Source organism: Cynocephalus volans, chromosome X (genome assembly GCF_027409185.1).
Source record: "Cynocephalus volans isolate mCynVol1 chromosome X, mCynVol1.pri, whole genome shotgun sequence".
NCBI lineage: Eukaryota > Metazoa > Chordata > Mammalia > Dermoptera > Cynocephalidae > Cynocephalus > Cynocephalus volans.
In genome coordinates, this window is record NC_084478.1 from 173,238,447 (window position 1) to 173,257,552 (window position 19,106).

Sequence of the window (19,106 nt, forward strand, 5' to 3'; positions counted from 1 at the left end):
CCTCCAAGTTAACGTCAATAAGAGATATTGCCCACTAGGGCTCTGTTACCTCAGTTGAAAATTGGTTCTAGGCACTTTGGCTTTGAGTCATGGTCACACTACAATCCTCTTGAATAAGTTATGATGACAGATGTAGCAGGGCCTTAACCTTGGGCAGATGGCCATCTCCTCTTGTAAGTATTTTTATGTGGGCATGTAAGAGGCTTTGATAGGGACTGGCCTCTGTCCAAATCCATGAGAAGAATGAGATACCAACATGGTTGTAGGGGAAAGCTGGTGGTTGTTGAAGACAGTGTGAAGGGTAAAAAGACACAGGCACTGAGAGGAAAAATGCTGAGTTCTAATCTAGGTTCAACACTTTCCCAGCTGTGTGACCCTGGGGAAGTCATTTAACCTCTATGTAACTTAAGTACCATAAGACCGCTTTTCCAGGGATGACTACGAAGTTTAAATGAGCTACTGCACATGGAAGATTGTTAGAATCATTAATTGCTGCTCATATACATGGGATAGATCTTCCAATCCCAACACTGTTTTTGACTTGGAATAGCCCCTCTATAGCTCTAGGTTTCAAATATTCACTTGTGTGATGAGAACTTTGAGCTATGTGGTCTTTAAGGACCTTTCTGGGCCAGCATTCTAGCCAAATTTATCAAAGCTGAAGTTAATTGTGTCTGTGTACAAGGAAGTCTGAAATAGTTTTTATTTTTTACATGAAGGAAATGTGTGCCACACATTTTGGGCAAAAAAAGCAGCAAAGTACATTGGAGGGAGGGAAATCCAATGTTTCCAAAGTCCCAGAGTCCCTGTGCCTGGCAGGGTAAATACTGACTACCATGCTTGTGTTTATCCCTTGAGCTGTAATCAGATCAGTGCCATGTGTAAGGTATCCCAAGTTTCTTCACAATTATATGCTTTCCAGTATGGGCTGGTAATTTGTGGCTTTTTATTTTAATTTTTTATTTTTTTAAAAATTCATCTTGCTTGTTATCTGGTCACAAAATCTCTTCCTGGGGAAAAAGTCTGCTCTTGGGGAGGAGAGATACTGGTGGTGTAACAGAGCAGATAATATGTATAAAACACCTGACATGTAGGAGGCATTTGAGTTTCCTTCTTTCCACTTCCCTCTTTATCTCTCCACATTCACAGACACCAGTAGTGTCTAGAACATAATAGAAGGCTCAGGAAATGACTGTTGATTGAACAAACGACTACGCTGGGTATCCTTTCCCCAGAATCCTAACCGAGAACAATTTAGGAGATGAAAGAGTTAAAGAGAAACATGGAGCCAAAGTACATAAATGAGTGTGCCGTGCCGTAAGGGACAGTGGAGACTAACACTTGAGATATTATTCACTAAGTGCTTCCTAGATGCGAGTCGCTGTGCTAAGTGCCAACAACAACTCTTTGGAGTGGTTACCATCATTATCTTCATTTTATAGATTATGAAACTGAATCTCAGGGAGGTCATGTGATCCATTTAAGGCCCCACAGACTGAACAGAGTTCAATCCTATTTATCTAGCATTTGTAGGTGTAAAAAGCTTTGGTGTCTCTTGGGAGTTGCACAACCCTGTGAGGCAGTTTGAGCCAGGCTGGTTAACTCAGGAGAAATGAAGGCACTGCTGTTCCAGTGCCGGCCTGTAGGTATGTTTGGGTGTGTATCTCCTGGCATCTAGATGTTGTGGGGATCATGGAGTAGGTTAGAAGTGGTGTTTATGCATTATCTGTGGGGCATTTTCTTTACACTGTTCTCTCTTAGTGGCTGGTATAGCTGTTTGCCAGATGCCAGCCAGCCTCTGTTGTGCTTGATGTAATAAATGGAAGGAAATTCACTCATTCAGAAGATATTTATTGAAAGCCTTCTTGGCATGAGTGAGTGCCAGTCCTGTGCCAAGTGTTGGGGATTCTTCAGCAAAAACAGGCATAGGGTGTACTCTAAGAGGGCACAATTTGATGGCAGAAAGACAGAAAAAGAGTCATGAGGACATTGACTGTTAGGGGCTGAGGGAGCATGCATGGGGGCCCTTGACTAGACTGCGATGCTCAAGGAGGGGCTTCCTTGAAAAACTAATATCTAATTTGTGACTTGGACTGAATAGTTAGCCTGTCCTTGCCCCAAATGGGATGAGGATGAGGGAGGGGGGAGGGGGGAGAGAGAGAGAGAGAGAGAGAGAGAGAATGTGCAGTAGAGTAGTCAAGCAGAAGGAATGTATGCACAAAGATTAAAGCTACAGACACTAAGAAGTTAATTATGGCTGGGGGAGACTGAAAGGGGAAGAGAGATATTAGATGAGGCTGGAAAGGGAGGCGGAGGCAGGTCACTTTTAAAGGGCTCTGTAAGGGCAGGAGAAGGCCTTTAGACCTTATGCTCCAAGCAATGGACAGACATTAAAGGATGTTAAGCAGGAGGGGGGAGGGGTAATGATGGTGATGGAATAGTGAGAGAATGACTAGGTCCAAACTGCATGTTAGGCAAGGAGAATCTCTGACTTCAATGAGAGGATGGAAGACGGGAAGCGTGAGCGCAGCGAGCCTGTTGTAATCATCTGCTTATGACAATGCAGGTCCTGAATTATGGTAGTGAAACAGGAGTGGAGAGGAGTTTATGATCCAAGAGAGATTTAGGAGCTGAAATCATTTATATATGGAAACTAATTAGATATTGGGGCTGAAGAAGAGGAGGAATCAAAGATGACAGCCAGGCAGGCATCTGACTGAGTGACTGGGGAAATGTGGGTAACATTTCTGGACAGCAAAACTAACTGGAAGATCAGCAAGCCTGAGTGCAAGATGATGATCTTAGCGCTGAACACACGAAGATGCAGGTGCCTCTGGGGCATGGTTGGTGGAGGTGTGCTGGAGGCAACTGGATATCAAGGTCTAAAGCTCAGGGTAGAAGCCTGAACTCAAGACAGCAATCAGGAATCAAGGCTTAGCAAGTGTAGTAAGGGTGGTAACTTAAGATCTCCTGTGATCCTCTTTCTGAACACCACACACCCAGCCATGGAAAGGAGTGCAGAGTGAGAAGAGAATGTGGCCCAGTCAGAGCCTGAAGAGCACTTAAGGGGTGAGCCTGGGACAAGTAGCCAGCAAAGGAGACTAAGAATGGAGAGCCAGACAAGTACAAAGGAGACCAGGAGTGGATGGTGCTATGGATGGAAGCTAAGAAAGAGAAGAAAGTATTTCTAGAAGGATGGAGGGGTGGGCATATTCAGTGCTGTTAGCTGCTGCTGCTGATTTCAGAGAGGACAAGGACTGAAAAATCTCTTTTGGAGTTACGGACAAATACTAGAGAGATAGAAATAATGAGATATAGGGTTCCATAGTAATATAGGGAGACTACAGTTAACAACTAAGTACTGTGTATCTTTGAATAGCTAGACAAGAGGATGTTGGATGCTCCTAACACAAAGAAGTGACAAATGTTTCAGGTGATGGATATACTGAGCACCCTGAGATGACCATTGTGTACAGTATGAATGTACCCAAATACTATGTTGTACTCCATAAATATATACAATTATCATGGGTCAATTAAGAAAAATAAATTAAAAAGAGAAAAAATGAAAATGAGAGAGAAATAGAGAGTAGAATAGTGGTTACAAGAGGCAGGGAAAGGGAGGGGAGAGGGGCTGGGGAAAGGTTGGTGACTGGTACAAAGTTATAAAGTTACAGTTAGACAGGAAGAATAAGTTCTGGTGCCCTAGAGTGAGATAGCTACTAACATTGCATTGTATCTTTCAAGAGAGCTGGAAAAGAGGATCTTGAATGTTATAACCACAGTGAAATGATAAATGTTTAGGTGACAGATATACTAACTATTCTTATTAGATCATTTTACAATATATGCATGTATTGAAGCAACAAACCGTACCCCATAAACATGTACAATGAAAAAAACAATTAAGTCTTTGGTAAAGTTTGCAAGAACACTGTGGGGTGATAGCAGAAACCAAACTGCAATGGGTTGATAAGTGAGGGAGGAGGGAGAAAAGATAATGAATGTGAAGGACTCTTTCAAGACATTTTGTTTTAAAGAAGAGGAGAAAGATACTGTTTGTTGTAGCTGGAGGAGATGTGGGGTTGAGAAAGATTGTGATAAGTGGGAGAAACATAAACAGGTTTACAGGCTGAGGAGAGGTAACTAATAGACAAAATGGAGGGAGGGAAGGGAGATATGAGAGAATGAGAGAGAGATGGAGAGAAGAAAAGGTAGAAGAAGGGAGGGAGGAAGGGAAGAAGAGACCCATGAAGTGGAAGTGGGATGAGGCACTGGGCTCAGAGGACGAGAGTCAAGGATGGTTGTCAATCAGAAATGTGTTGAGAGTTTGGGGTCCATAATCTCTCCTGTAGTAGGCAGAATAATGACACCCCCAAATATGTCTACATCCCAATCATTAGAATTTGTGAATATATTACCTTACACGGCAAAGAAAAATTAAGGTTGCTAATCAGCTGACCTTAAAATAGGGAAATTATCCTGACTTATTTGGGTGGGTCCAATGTAATCACAAGAGTCCTTGTAAGTGGAATAGGGGTGCAGAAGGGAAAACCAGAAAGATCGCAGCCCGAGAAGGACCTGGACCAACATTGTTGGCTTTGAGGATGGAGGAAGCGGACCAGAAGCCAAGGAATGCACGTAAACTCTAGAAGCTGAAAAAGGCAAGAACCCAAATTCTCTCCTATAGCCTCCAGAGGGAACACAGCCCAGTGAGACTCATTTTGAACTTCTGACCTCTGGAACTGTGAGAATAAATTTGTGCTGTTTTAAGTAACTAAGTTTGTGGCAATTTGTTATAGTTGCTGTCTTCGTCTGTTTTCTGTTGCTTATAACAGAACTGTAATTTATAAAAAAACAAAATTTCTTAGTTATGGAAGATGGGAAGTTCTGAGGTCAAAGGGCTGCATCTGAAGAGGGGCTTCTTGCTGACAGGGACTCTGCAGGGTCCTGAGGTGGTGTAGGGTACACATGGTGAAGGGGCTGTACATGCTAGCTCAGCTCTCTCTCTCCCCTCTTCTAAAGCCAATAGTGCTCACCCTCATTCCCTCGTCTAATTTTAACTACATCTCAAAGGTCTCGCCTCTCAAATACCATAGTTGGATTTTCTACCCTCTTAATACTGTTACAGTGGAGATTAAGCTTCAACGTAAGTTTGGGAGGAGACAATCAAACCATAGCAGTAGCTGTTATCATTTGAATGGCCCCTCATAAACTCACGTTGAAATTTAATTGCCATTGTAACACTATTTAGAGGTGGGGCCTTTATGAGGTGATTAGGTCATGAGGTCTCTGCCCTCATGAATGAATTAATGCCATTATCATGGGAGTGGTATCCTGACAAAAGGACATGTTCAGCTCCCTTTTCTCTCTGTCTCGCATATGCATTTCCTTGCGATGTGGTGCCTTCCACCATGGGATGACCTTCAGCAGATGCTGGTGCCATGCTCTTGGACTTTTCCGCATCCAGAATCATGAGCCAGATAAATTTCTGCTGTTTATAAATTATCAATATGTGGTATTCTGCTATAGCTGCACAAAATGGACTAAGGCAGTAGCTGTAAAAAATCAATACACCTCCCTTTAACTTTATTACTTTCTAGGGTTCTAGTCATTGGAAAATAAGCAAGGCCCACCAATCAAATGAGAGATTTGGTGTTGGTTTATTAATTTTAAAATTAACATCGAAAACCCCCAGAATACAAGGCTCCTGTTCAAATTCAGTTACAATTTGGCATGAAGTGGCAGGAAGTTCATTTCACAAATATCTGTTGCACCTACAACCCTATGCAAAGTGTTAAGAATACAGCAGAGAACAGAACAGACAGCACTGGCACAGAGGGAGGTTTCTTGTAGCATGCAACGAGAGTGGGGTACTTGCAGCACAGGTGTCCAATTCTTAGCTTTGCATCTTCAGAAAATCTCTGTCCTATTTCAGTGATTTTTTTGCTGGCAATGTTGTTGTTGTCCCCACTGGTGAACAACGATCACCTTTAAATACAGAATAGGGAAGGATCTGATTGCCTGGGATGGCCATGTGTGGGCAAAGAGAAGCCACACAAGTTCGGGTCTTGATAAAGGTCAGAGCAAAAGGACAAGAGGCCAAAATATTTAGAATATAGGCCAAGGCCAGGGGTAGCTCTGAACCTAGAGGACAATAATGCCCAGAAGGCATTGCCACAGTAGGAGAAAATAAAGGGATTGAGGGCCTGAATATCTGAGGGTCTGCCTGATCTCTGGCCATGCTGTGTTCCTGTCCTAGCTTCCCCACCCATCAAGCTATGACTGCAAGAGCATTGATAATAACGTGTTGTCAGTGCTGGTTACTTGGCTGTCTTCTGCAGGACCTTGAACTCCTTGAGGGAAGGAACTGTTTATTTCTGCACTTCCCAGGTTCTTGCAAGTGTCAGACACAGAATAGTCAATGTCTCTCTGTCTCTGGGAGGAATGGGGCAGAGAGATGCACAGAGATTCTAAGCCACAGTGTAAGATATAAATAATGCTGAGAGAGAGGTAGGGAGGGAGAGAGGAAAGGAAGAAAGGGTCATCCTTTTTGACCTCTTTTTCTGTTGCTGCCTCCCCTCCAAGTCTCCTCCATTACTGACCTTTACACTCTCCCACCCACCTCTTTGAGGGATTGACAAATAAATGAAACTCACTTGAAAGATGTCTTGGCAAGCAGTCAAGGAGGGGAATTCCAGCAACTAAGGGGCTGTAGAAGCAGGAGCAGCTGCATTTAAAGTCCTGTGTGGGCCTTTGGGGCAGCCCCTGAGCTCTGGCTTCTGGGCAGGATTTTCACTTCTTAAGGAATCACTAAGAGCCTCAGATTCCCACTTTACAGCAGACACAGGGATTGACAAGAGATAGGTCTGGGGAGCAGTGTCTCAGGAGACTCCCTAAAATCTTGATACAAGAAAAACTCTGAGTTTGCCAACTTTCATGTTCTATCAACCAGGAAAGTAAAGCATATCTTCCCACATCAGAGAAAGGGATTCCCAGGGAAGACAGAACAGGTGCCTTACTTTTCCTGGCTCTTAGGAAAACATTAAACTGACATTATTTTTTATTTATTTATTTATTTATTTATTTATTTATTTATTATGAATATTCATGAGATACAAAGCTGATTGTCCCCCCTCCTGCCCATGATGTGAGATTCATACTGGGGGCATATGCATTACCAGAAATTACTTTTGTACCCTTTGTCCCCTCCCAATTATCCCCCAACCCCCCTCCCCCTCCCCTTCTTCCCTCCACTCCAATTTGTAGCCCTAGGAATGTTCCCTCCCTCTGTTGGACCACGGCACTACTGTGGTCTTTCTTTCCTTCCTTCCTTTCTCTCTTAGCTCCCACATATGTGTGAGCACATGCGGTATTTATCCCTCTGTGCTTTGCTTGTTTCACTCAACATAAGTTTCTCCCAGTTCATCCATGTTGTTGCAAATGGGAGTATTTCATTCTTTTTTATGGCAGAGTAGTATTCCGTGGTGTATATATACCACAGTTTCCTTATCCAATCATCTATTGATGGACATTTAGGTTGGTTCCACATCTTGGCTATTGTAAACAGAGCTGCAGTAAACATGGGAGTGCAGGTATCTCTCTGACATGATGATTTCAAGCCAATGACTGTTTCATTTTATCACATCTCCTCAATTTATTACAATTATTCCACATGAACAACATTTTGTATAGTACAACTTTTTTCTGATGTAAACACATAAGCACAATTTTGCACACAATTTTTGGTTGTCTTTTATAGGGTATATAAATCAGCAAATCAGACCAAGGCATTAATGATTCTTTGTTATCGGCCAGAAAATGAAGACAGAGAAAAAAAAAAATACTCAATACCCCCATCCACTCACTGTAATTTTCCTTCCCTTTGCCTCTGTGGGTCTCATACTTCAGGGCTAGCATAAGTTTCACTTTTTTCCTGGGGGGTGCAAGCTGGCAGGAGGGTCTGTATTCAGAGCATGGGGTAAAGGATGTTATTTGAAACCAAGAAAGAAGATGGTACAGTCTCCTCCAGGAGCTACATGGAAACGTCTTCATTTATGGCATGCCCCAGTCACTGGTATGTCAGGAATTTGGTGTTCCCTCCCGGAATTCCCACTGAAGCCATCTTTCAAGTGGATTTCATTTAATTGTCAATCATCTGAGGGGATGGGAGAAATGAAAATGGAAGAGGAGGCTTGGAGGACTGGTAGCAACGAAGAGAAAGATGAAAGAGGATGACCCTTTTTTCCCTCTCCCTTTTCAAGGCTGTGTAGATATATCCCTTTTCTTCCATTTGTAAAGCTGGAAGCTCAAAATAAAACTTGAGCTGAATTTCTCAAACTGTGGCTTGTTGTCCCTTATATCCCTCTGCCACACTCTGTGAGATTAGCACGGGGAAAGAATATTCTGTGTATAGGAAACCACATGTACAAATGGCCCAGAGGCTGAAGAGAGCCAGTAGCTGTTAAGGAACCATTAGAAGTCAAGTGTGGCTCAAAAGCAGAGTTTCTGGGGGAGGGCAGCAAACAAAGCATAGGGGCACATGATAGAGATGTGGGTGCAGAGGTAAGTAGAAGGCAGTTGTGCAGAACTGTGTAAACTAGAGAAAGAAGTTTAGAATTTATCTGAAGATCAATGGAGACCCATTGAGAGACAGTAAGTAGGAGAATAGTATCTTCAGGTGAGATTTAAAAAGATCGATTTGACTGCTGCTGGTAGAAAAAATGACAAGTAGTAAGACTGGTAGCAGGGAGGCCATGTAGGAGGCTATTAAAGTAGTTTAGGCAATAGATAAAGAGAAGTTCAACCTAACGCCCCAGCCAAGGATAAAAGAAGAACATTTTAAGAAATAGAATAGATAGGACTTGGTCTGTCACTAAATATGAATGTGTGGGAGAGGAAGAAGTATAGCCTCATAATCAGGATGTCTACATGAATGGCTGTGCTATTTGTTAAATATGGTTTGATGGTGAGAGTGTGGGATTTCATGAGTTTAGTTTGGGGAAATCCAATCAGAAATGTTCACGAGGAAGTTAGATATTACGGGTCCAAGGTTAGGAGAAAGACCCCAACCAGAGATTGGTATCTGGAAGTCATCAATATAGAGGTTATTATTGGATATGGCAACAAAGAAATACTTGGTAATATTAGAAATATCACTTTTAATGAAGTTGCAGGTATATTTTAGATGGGATGCAGGGAAGTATAGGGAATCCTGCCTGATAAATTCTATTTTATTTGGAAATATGGAGGTAAAAGTATATGCTGATAGTGAAGGAGAAGTGTTTTAAGGAGAATATAGGTGTTAGATAGGCAGAGTAGAGACCAGGCAATGAAAGAGCCAGTTGAATTTGGAGGCTGACTCTTCACTGAAGCCAATCTGCCTACTGGTAAGATTTTTCTCTAGCAGCCACTGCTCATCAGGCCAAGTAAATAAGGTCGGTGTAAGAATGGCAGTTGGGTAAATGGGACATGAGGACAACAGGAAAAAGGAGTTTGGAGTATTTAAAAGAGAATAGAAAGTAGAGGGGATTGAAGTTCTTAAATAGTTTGAGAACAGGTATTTTAGGAATAGATGACCGACTTTAATAATAGCAGTTATGATTATAGAACTGAATGTTTGCATTTAAGATATCAAAGTGGATTGACTAAAAGTACAACCAATAGAGTGGACAGATGAAGTCTAGTGAAGGAGAAAGCTATTGATGGTGGGAGAGTTAAGGGTGGTGGATGAAGCTTCCACAGGAATATTGTAGTTACTCAGAAGGATGGCAGGGCTTGGACTAGAGAGGATGATTGTGAGCCTCAAGACACGATTTTCAGTGAAGAGGAGATTAACAGTATCAGTGTTCAGGTTACGAAAATATAACCAAATAATTCAAGGCATTATTGCATCTCCAGTCCTCAGCCCTGGGTTTGATACAGAGTAAGAAAATGAATGGATGAATAAATGAATGAATGAACTAATAATGAATCTAAGGGATTCTATTACTCCACCTAGAAAAATATGGAACCCAGTTAAAGCAATTATTGTTTCAGAAGTATGTTTAGGCTTAATAGAGTGAAGAGAGGGGTTTTCAGAAGTTCCCAAACACATCGTAAAAGAAGGAGGTAGGGTCTCCAGGATCTCATCCCACAGTAGCCTTGAAAACAGTCACTGGTCTGAACCTTATTCCAAAAGCTTGCTAAAAGCCTGACGTGGGAGCATTGATAAGCTTAAGTTTTAAGAGCCTGGACTCCAGGAAAAGATGGAGACACCCACTGTACCATCTTGGAAACCCTTGCTCCCTGCCCCTGCACACCACTTGGTCTGTCGGGTACTCACGGGGGTTGGTGTGTTTGCTTTCTTGGGTCCCATCAGAGAAACCTCTGAGGATAAAGATGTCCCTCCATAAGTATCACTCTCTAGGAGGATGGGATTTCCTGTTCTGAGTACACTTTGGACCCACCCCAAATCTTTGCTACAGAGGCCCTGAGCGCTACAAATCAGGGACATAAAGACGGTACTTCACAGAAAAACAGCATTCTTTTTGCAGACTTCCTATCATTCTGATTTCATTTTTGGCGAGGGCTGTAGACAAATAATTGCAACAGAATTATCAAGAGTAAATGTTATTGTGATGAACTGAAAATACAAAACAAAGAAAAATAATTCCATTAGTGGGTGGAAATGATAATATTAGGCTATATAATTTTTTCTGCTATGGTAATTGCAGAATGCAACAATAAATACATTACAGGTGGGCATGAGAACTAGGCAGAGCAAAAACTGAGTCATCATTTTGAAAAACCTCAATTCCCACTCACGTTGTCTTTACCTTCACACAGACTGAAAGCAAGTGTCAGAATTCAGTGCATCTCTCACTGACAAGTGCCCATGAATCCCCCAGGGATCTTGTTAAAAATGCAGCGTCTGACTCAGAGGGTCTGGGGCCAGCCTGAGATACTGCATTTCCAACAAGCTCCTAGGTGATGCCTTTGCTGCTGGGCCCTGGGCCGCAGCTGGAGTGGCAAGGGGCTGAACAAGGCTGAAGCCAAACCCTGAATAGGTCAGGCCACAGAAGCAGGACAATGCCTGATGGGAAATGCCCAGGTGGGAGCCCATCCCTGGGCACCGGGTAAACAATGGTCACAGTAATGACCACATCACTAGCTCAGAGCTGGGATTACTGGCGACAAGATCTTCAGCTCCTCTTTTGCTTCTGAGTTCTGGACTAGAGAAGCCTGAGTCAGGCAGATGGAGATGGAAGTAACAGCGCCATCACTGATAAAACCTCCATGGGAAGCTCTCGCTCAGATAGGTGTGACTCCCACCTCCTCCCCCTAATTCAGCAGACGAGCCCACCCAGGCATTCCTGCAACTGGTCAGTCCCCGCCAGCTTTCAGCTTTCTCCTCGCCACCTTTATTCCCACTCTCCTTTGTTCATAGTACATATTATTATCTAAAATTATATTTCCAAGTTTTTTTCACATGATTATCTTCCTTGCCCGCTGCACACACTCACATACCAATACACACGCTAACAAACAGCTTTCTCAGGGCAGAGCATTAATCTGCCTTGCTCACCACAGTAGTTTCTGCTAGACAAGTGCCCAACACATAGGAAACTCTTAAAGATATTTGGTGAATGAACAAACTATCACACAACTCTATGAAGTAGCTGTTATTTTATCTCCATTTTTCACATGAGAAAACAGAGGCACAGGGAAGTGAAGCAATATGCAAGTCCACCTGCCTTCTCACAGGTTCTAAATTGCTCAATCATATGGCCCTTCTTTTTATAGCTTTCCAACTGCCACACCTGGAGATGTCTACTCACTCGATAATGTCAAACATCCATTTCTCCCTTCCTCCTCTCTAACAGAACCCTAGATATTTTCTGAATGTAAGTGTGAAAGCAACTAACTCCATTTGATAATGTAAGCCATCCTATAACCCCAGAAGAACAAACAAATTATGTGGCCACACCTAAATTCAAGGGGTGGGCAAGAGCAATCCTGACAATGGGCTTGAAAAGAGAACTGGGATAGTTTGTAAAGAGCACGAATTAAAACACCCTCATTCTTGTCACTGAATATTTTGCTTTCTCTCTTTTCTTCATGCAGAACACATTTATCCCTCAAGAGGAATCGGAAATTCCCATTCCATACCTCTTTCACTCTCAAAATAGGACCTCTGAGTGGTGTTCAGAAATTTCTTTATCTATTCAGGAGGTGTCCCCTCGTAGTTGAGAAAATGATGAACTAAGAAAAAAACTGTCGTTTGCCCCTCATATGCGATATTCGGTGCTGGAATACAGAAAAGACAACCACAATAAATACTCCCCTCTAGAGAGAAGAATAGTTATCACATCAGGCACTGTTTAATAGCAAATCTGAAATCCCACTAGGCAGATTTAGAAAGAGTCCCCCGCCTAGAGGGTAAAAATGTTCCTCGAGTGAGCCCTGATTCTGCTCTCTGGGAAAGGATCCCCAGTAAATTTTTCTCTGTAGACCTGGTCTATTTCATCAGATTGCTTCTTTCTATTGTCACGCTTCTTCAGATCTGGATTGAGCATTGGGAATTATATACTTCTCGGGGGCTGAAAAACTCACAACCTGTTTCCTGTTTATAATAGATTTGGAGCCCAAGAGTCATTTTAAGTCCCAAACAGTCACAGTTAATTTAATCCACCGATTTTGTTCGACTCAGCTTCAAATGCCAATAACTATACCCACAATTCATTTCTAAACACACTTGGCATATTTGCTTTCTCATACTCATGTCTCTTGCAACATAACCGTGAGTAACTTGAGCCTATCAGGCTTTTGTGGGAGAGCTACGTCCTAAGTTTATTTTCCCTAAACCATTTTCTCCATTAGAAAAGCTTTACTTGGGGCAACAGCCCTAACTTGGTCTTTCCTTTGAGATAACACATTTCATTCAGAGATTCTGACAATGGTCAAATGACCACACCTTTGATCTAATCCTTGCTACAAGGCGGAGTTTTAATAAACTTTTGTCACCAAAATTCTTCTCTGTTTTGTCTTTTACTCATTGGGGATGAGAAGCAATTACCTCTTCCAACCCCGAACGTCCTCACATTCCTGGACTCTATATTCACTTGCATCATTGCTTGCAAACCAGCTAATTCCTATGTGACCTCAGCTCTTTCTTGTAATACCTTGTCAAATATGATCCACAGAAACTAACACAGGGTGCCAATATTCTCTATTTTAAGCTTTTCTCTTAGAGCTACACCTTCATTTCGTAGAATATCTGATTTACAAATGAATGCAGGCAATATTTTCAGCGACTGTTTAAACACTACAAAACATGGATCACTATTCTCCCAGCCTCTAATAACAGTGTACTCGGCACCCACCGTCTGGTACCTCAGGCAATGCTAGATAGGTATTATTATTATTTTTATTATTACTATTATTGTTAACGTTGTTACTGTTACTATTTCTGTTATGGTAATACACCACCTCCAGGTACCAATTCCTCTTTCAATTCGGATGGTCTATACTGTAATATTAAACAACACCCAAATATCAGTGACTTGAAGCAACAAAAGATGGATTTCTTTTTCATACTCCCTATTTAGTGTTAGGTTGCAGGAGGGCTGGGCTTATTGTAGTTACTAAGGGACAACGCTTACAGAGGTTTTAGGTCAATGTGTGCTTAACACAATCTACTATTGCAGAGGGAAGAGAATGTGGCAAACTGTGCACTCCTCTTAAACCTTCTTCGTGGAAGTGATGCTACATCTATCAAATCTTTTTAGTCCGTACATGTCACATGGCCACATGTAACTTCAAGGGAGTGGGGAAGCACAGTCCACCATGTACCCAGGAGGAGAACTAAAAATATTTGGACAACAGCAATAATGACTTCTCAGGAGAAATCCCGACACATCCTAGATCGTTTTTCAAACTCTATGGACAAAGAGAATTTTCTACCAAAAATAGAAGGGTGGCCTACAAAAAAAGAAAAATATGAATCTGACTGGTATCAGACTTCTCATGTGCAAAACAAGATGTTAGAAACAGTGGAGTGGCATGTCTAAACTGCCAAGAGAAAAAGATTTCTAAACTAGAGTTCCTTGGCCAGAGAAACTATCAATCAAGTATAAAGTCAAAATAAAGACCTTCTCAGGGATACAAGGTCTCAAGAAATTGATGATCCATGCAGCATCACTGAAAGAATTATTCTGACACGTAATCTGGCAAAAGGAAACTAGAATCCAAGCAAAATAAAGGCAAAATCCCTTGGTGACCAAAAAAGAAAACTTACGCTTTACAATAAATAGTTGTTGATAATAAGACTATAAAATTTAATATCATTTTAATGTAAGACATAAAATAGAAATGGCATGCTGTTGAAAATATTGACTTGAAATAAAAATTTAGTTAATATCAATGAAACTGAATAACATTGGAGGGTCAGAAAATAAACAAAAGCTTGCTAAAAGTCTCGTTTGAGAAAAACGTTAAAATACGATTAATACTTTTTGTTGATGAGAGATTATAAGTTTAAGTGTACTTGCTAGAAGTTTTTTGCTGTTGTTGTTTGTTTGTTTTTGTGGCTGGCTGGTAGCACAGATCGAATCTGGGACCTTGGTGTTATCAACATCACACTAACCGACTTAGCTAACCAGAAACCCCAATTTGCTAGAATTTTTAAGGCAACAACTTGCAAAATGGAAATAAATAGTAGAACTTCCAAAACAGTAGATTACGGTAGAGGGGAAAAATACAAGGCTATCTATCTAGCAAAAATGAGGGAAGAAGAAAATTGTCTTAGTTCATTAGTGCTGTTATAACGGAATACCACAGTCTGGGTAATTTATAAAGAAGAGAAATTTCTTTCTCACCATTCTGGAGGCTGGGAAGTCCAAGATCAAGTTGCCAGCAGGTTGTATGTCTCATGAAGGCCTTCTTGCTGTGTCGTTACATGGCAGAAGGGACAGAAGGATAAAGAAAGAAGACAAATGCTATATCCTCATGTGGTGGAATAGCAGAAGAGTGAACCCACTCTCTCAAGCTCTTTTATAAGGGACCTAATGTCTTCCACGAGGGCCCCACCCTCTTAAAGTCCCCACCTCTTAATACTATCACATTGGCAATTAAGTTTCAATATATGAATTCAACGTATGAATTTTGGAGGACACATTCAGACCACAGAAAAAATGGAGAAATAAATGACAAGAAAACCAATATAAACATAAAAAACAAAACCTAAGTAACAAGAATTACATCGAGAGAATTCTACTTCTTCCTTGGCGACAAAAAGAGTTCCATGGATCCATTCCACTCCCCAACGAAACTGGTAAAAGTTATTTTTAAAACAACCATTTCAATCTCTGGAAATGGTCCTACCAGAATATAGCAAATGAAGAAAAACATATTCAAGAAAAACTACTAACATTTGGTAACAACAGTGAAAGTCTTTGGCATTTAAAGCATGACCCACTCCCTCCCTCCTCCCTTGTATCACACTGTGAAGGAAACTCTATTCCAGATGGGGCAGCTGAGAACATAAGGCTCCCTCTCCCCCGAGAGTCAGTTGAAGAGGATGGTATTTTTCCTGCAGAGGAATGACATTGTTAGAAAGGTAAACTGAGGCACACTACAATTTTTAAAGTATATTTGTGCAAACAATGATTCATGAATCAAGCAACTTCAGACCAGAAGTGGTTCAAAAGCTCCACTGAAGGAATGCAATGGGAAGGCTTTTATAGGACAAACAGAGGAGTAAAGCAAAGAAAATATTTGGGTACAGTTATACAGTTGTCATATTTGGTCTATTCCATAAGAAAGTCTCTAGTTATATAATCATAAGTTTGTTGGCTACTTCTGATTGATGGAGCTTAACTTTTATTATTTGGGTTTTTTTAGTATAGGAATTTACAAGAAATCGCTCGAGTTGTTTCACTTATATTTGCAAATCAAGCAAAGCTTAGGTCACTTATGTGGCTTAATTGGTTTTGCCTGCTCAGCGATTCTTCAGGCCGAGTCTCCAGTTTAGTTTACTTTTCAACCATCAACATTTCTCATCCCACCCCAAGCTACCTATTGCTGAGGCTAAGTTCCAGGGCAGTGTCATTAAGATGTGGGGTTTCTCTTCTTCAACCCAACCCACACCCATGAGACAGAAACTCTGTCTATGGCATGTTACACTAGGAATACTGGGGTTTGATTTGCCTTACCTCATAAGGCAGGGTTCTCGTGCCAGGAAAGGCAAGACATTAAGACCTGAGGCCACTGACACTGCCCCCCCATGCACCCCCAGCCCCCTGCTCCACACACACATCAAGCACCCTGCTTCTAGAGCAAGGGTGTTATTTAGAAGAACTGTTCCACCGGTTCTGCCTTTAGCTCCAGAAACATGGCTCAGATTTTGACCAGGGGGAGAGGCAAAGTACTAGAACAGAGATCTCTGAAGCTTTACCTAAAGGAACTGACTTCATTTGATATAGAGCATGAGAAGTTTCAAGCCTGAAAGCACTCTAAAAACAATGGATGTTGTGATAAAAAGCAGTGAAGAGAATACTGGTAGATCCATTAGAGATATAACTAAACCATAGGCCAGCTGGTTTACCAGAAATAACCAGGAAAAGAGATAGCTAAGAGCCCTCCTGCGTCAATACAAGTCTAAAACACTGAACTCAAACACTATCCTTGCAAAGGAGCCCACATTTAATTGGATCAGTCCATGGAGCAATTTATGTCCTAGGGCATTGTTAAAAACAATTGAGCAATTGACCAGCAATTATTGGAAGTTAATTGTATTGTTGGACCAGTAACACACAGAAAAGTAATACATTTAACACTAATAGCACAAAGGAAGTGGGTGTGAGCAAAGCTGTATTGAGATAAGAAAATAACACCAGATGGTGACTTGAATCCATATGAACAAATGAAGAGAACTGAATATGGTGAATAAAAATGTTAATATAACATAAACTATTAATATATACTTCTCTTATCTTCTTCAAAATACATGAAGATATAAAGTAATAATTCTAACAATGTAATATCGAATTTGTAACATACATAGATTTAATACGTATAATAAAAATATCACTAAAAAGGGAAAAATAGAATACAGCTATATAAATGTAATGTTTACCTATAGCACTGGAACTGAGCAACCAGGAATATGAAGAAGATTCTGATAAGATAAGATGTATATGGTAAGCCCTAGTGAAACCATTAAGGAAATAACTAAAAATGTAGTAAAAAAAAATAATTAAGGAACTAAATGTTACACTATAAAATATCCACATAAACAAAATGACAGCAGTAGAAAAGAAGTAGAGAAACAAAGAGACATGAGATATATAGAAAAGAAAAAGTAAATTAGGGGCATAATTGCAATTATTCAATAATGATATTAAATGTAAATGGATTAAGTGATTTAGTCAAAAGGCCGGTATTGTCATATTGGATTTTTAAAAGGATACAATTATATGCCATCATCAGTATATAATCAGCTAACATCATACATAATAGTGAGAGATAGGATACTTTCCCCCTTAAATCAGAAAGGAGACAAGGATGTCTGCTTTTGCCAATTCCATTTAACATTTTACTGTAAGTTCTAGTCAGACAAATTAGGCAAGGAAAAAAAAGGCATATCCAGATTGGAAAGGAATAAGCAAAACTACATTTATTTGTAGATGACATAAATTTGTATACAGAAAATCCTAGAAAACCAGGGGAAAAAAAAATATTAGACCTAATAAATGAGTTCAGCAGGATCGCAGGATATAAGATCAACATGGAAAAATTTACTGTATTAGTATACACCAGCAATGACCAATCCAAAACTAACGTTAAGAATGAGAATTATGTCATTATACAAATGACTGCTGAAAGAAATTAAAGAGGACACAAAAAGACGGAAAGACACTACATGTTCACACACTGGAAGAATTAATGTTGTGAAAATGTCCATACTATGCAATGCAATCTCCAGATTCAATGTAATCCTCATCAAAATACTAATGCCATTCTTCACAGAAATAGAAAAAAGAAATCCCAACATTCATAGGGAGCAACAAAAGACCACAAATAGCCAAAGCAATCCTGAGCAACAAAAACATAAATCAGGAGGCACTACACTACCTGACTTCAAGCTATACTGCCAGGCTATAGTAACCAAAACAGCACGGTACTGGCATAAAAACAGACACACAGACCAATGAAACAGAATAGAGAACCCAGAAATCAATCCGCATATTGACAGCCAACTGATCTTTGACACAGGCACCAATAACATACATTGGGGAAAGGAACGCATCTTCAATAAATGGTGTTGGGAGAATTGGACATCCACATATACAGGAATGACACTAGACCCATACCGCTCACCATATACCAAAATCAACTCAGAATGGACTAAAGACTTAAATATAAGACCTGAAACTATAAAACTCTCAAAGGAAAACATAGGGGAAATACTTCAGGAAGCAGGACTGGGCAAAGATTTTATGAGTAAGACTCCAGAAGCACAGGCAACAAAACAATAAGTAAACAAATGGGATTATATCAAAGTAAAAAGCTTCTGCACAGCAAAGGAAACAACCAACATTATGAAAAGACAATCTAGAGAATAGTAGAAAATATCTGCAACCTATACATCTGACAAGGGATTAATATCCAGAATATACAAGGAACTCAAACAACTTCACAGTAAAATAACAAAGAATGCAATTTAAAAATGGGAAAAGGAGCTGTGTAGGCATTTCTCAAAGGAAAATATACAAAAGACCAACAGGCACGTGAAAAAATGCTCAGCATCACTAAACATCAGGGATATGCAAATCAAAACCACTTTGAGATATCATCTCACCCCAGTTAGACTGGCTATTATCAAAAAGAAAGAAAATAACAAATGCTGGTGAGGATGTGGAAAAAGGGGAAATCTACACTGTTGGTGGGATTGTAAATTAGTACAGCCACTATGGAAAACAGTATGGAGGTTTCTCAAACAATTGCACATAGAGTGACCATATGATCCAGCAATCCCACTACTGGGTATATACCCAAAGGAACAGAAATCATCATGTCGAAGGGTTACCTGCACTCCCATGTTCATCACACCTCTATTTACAATA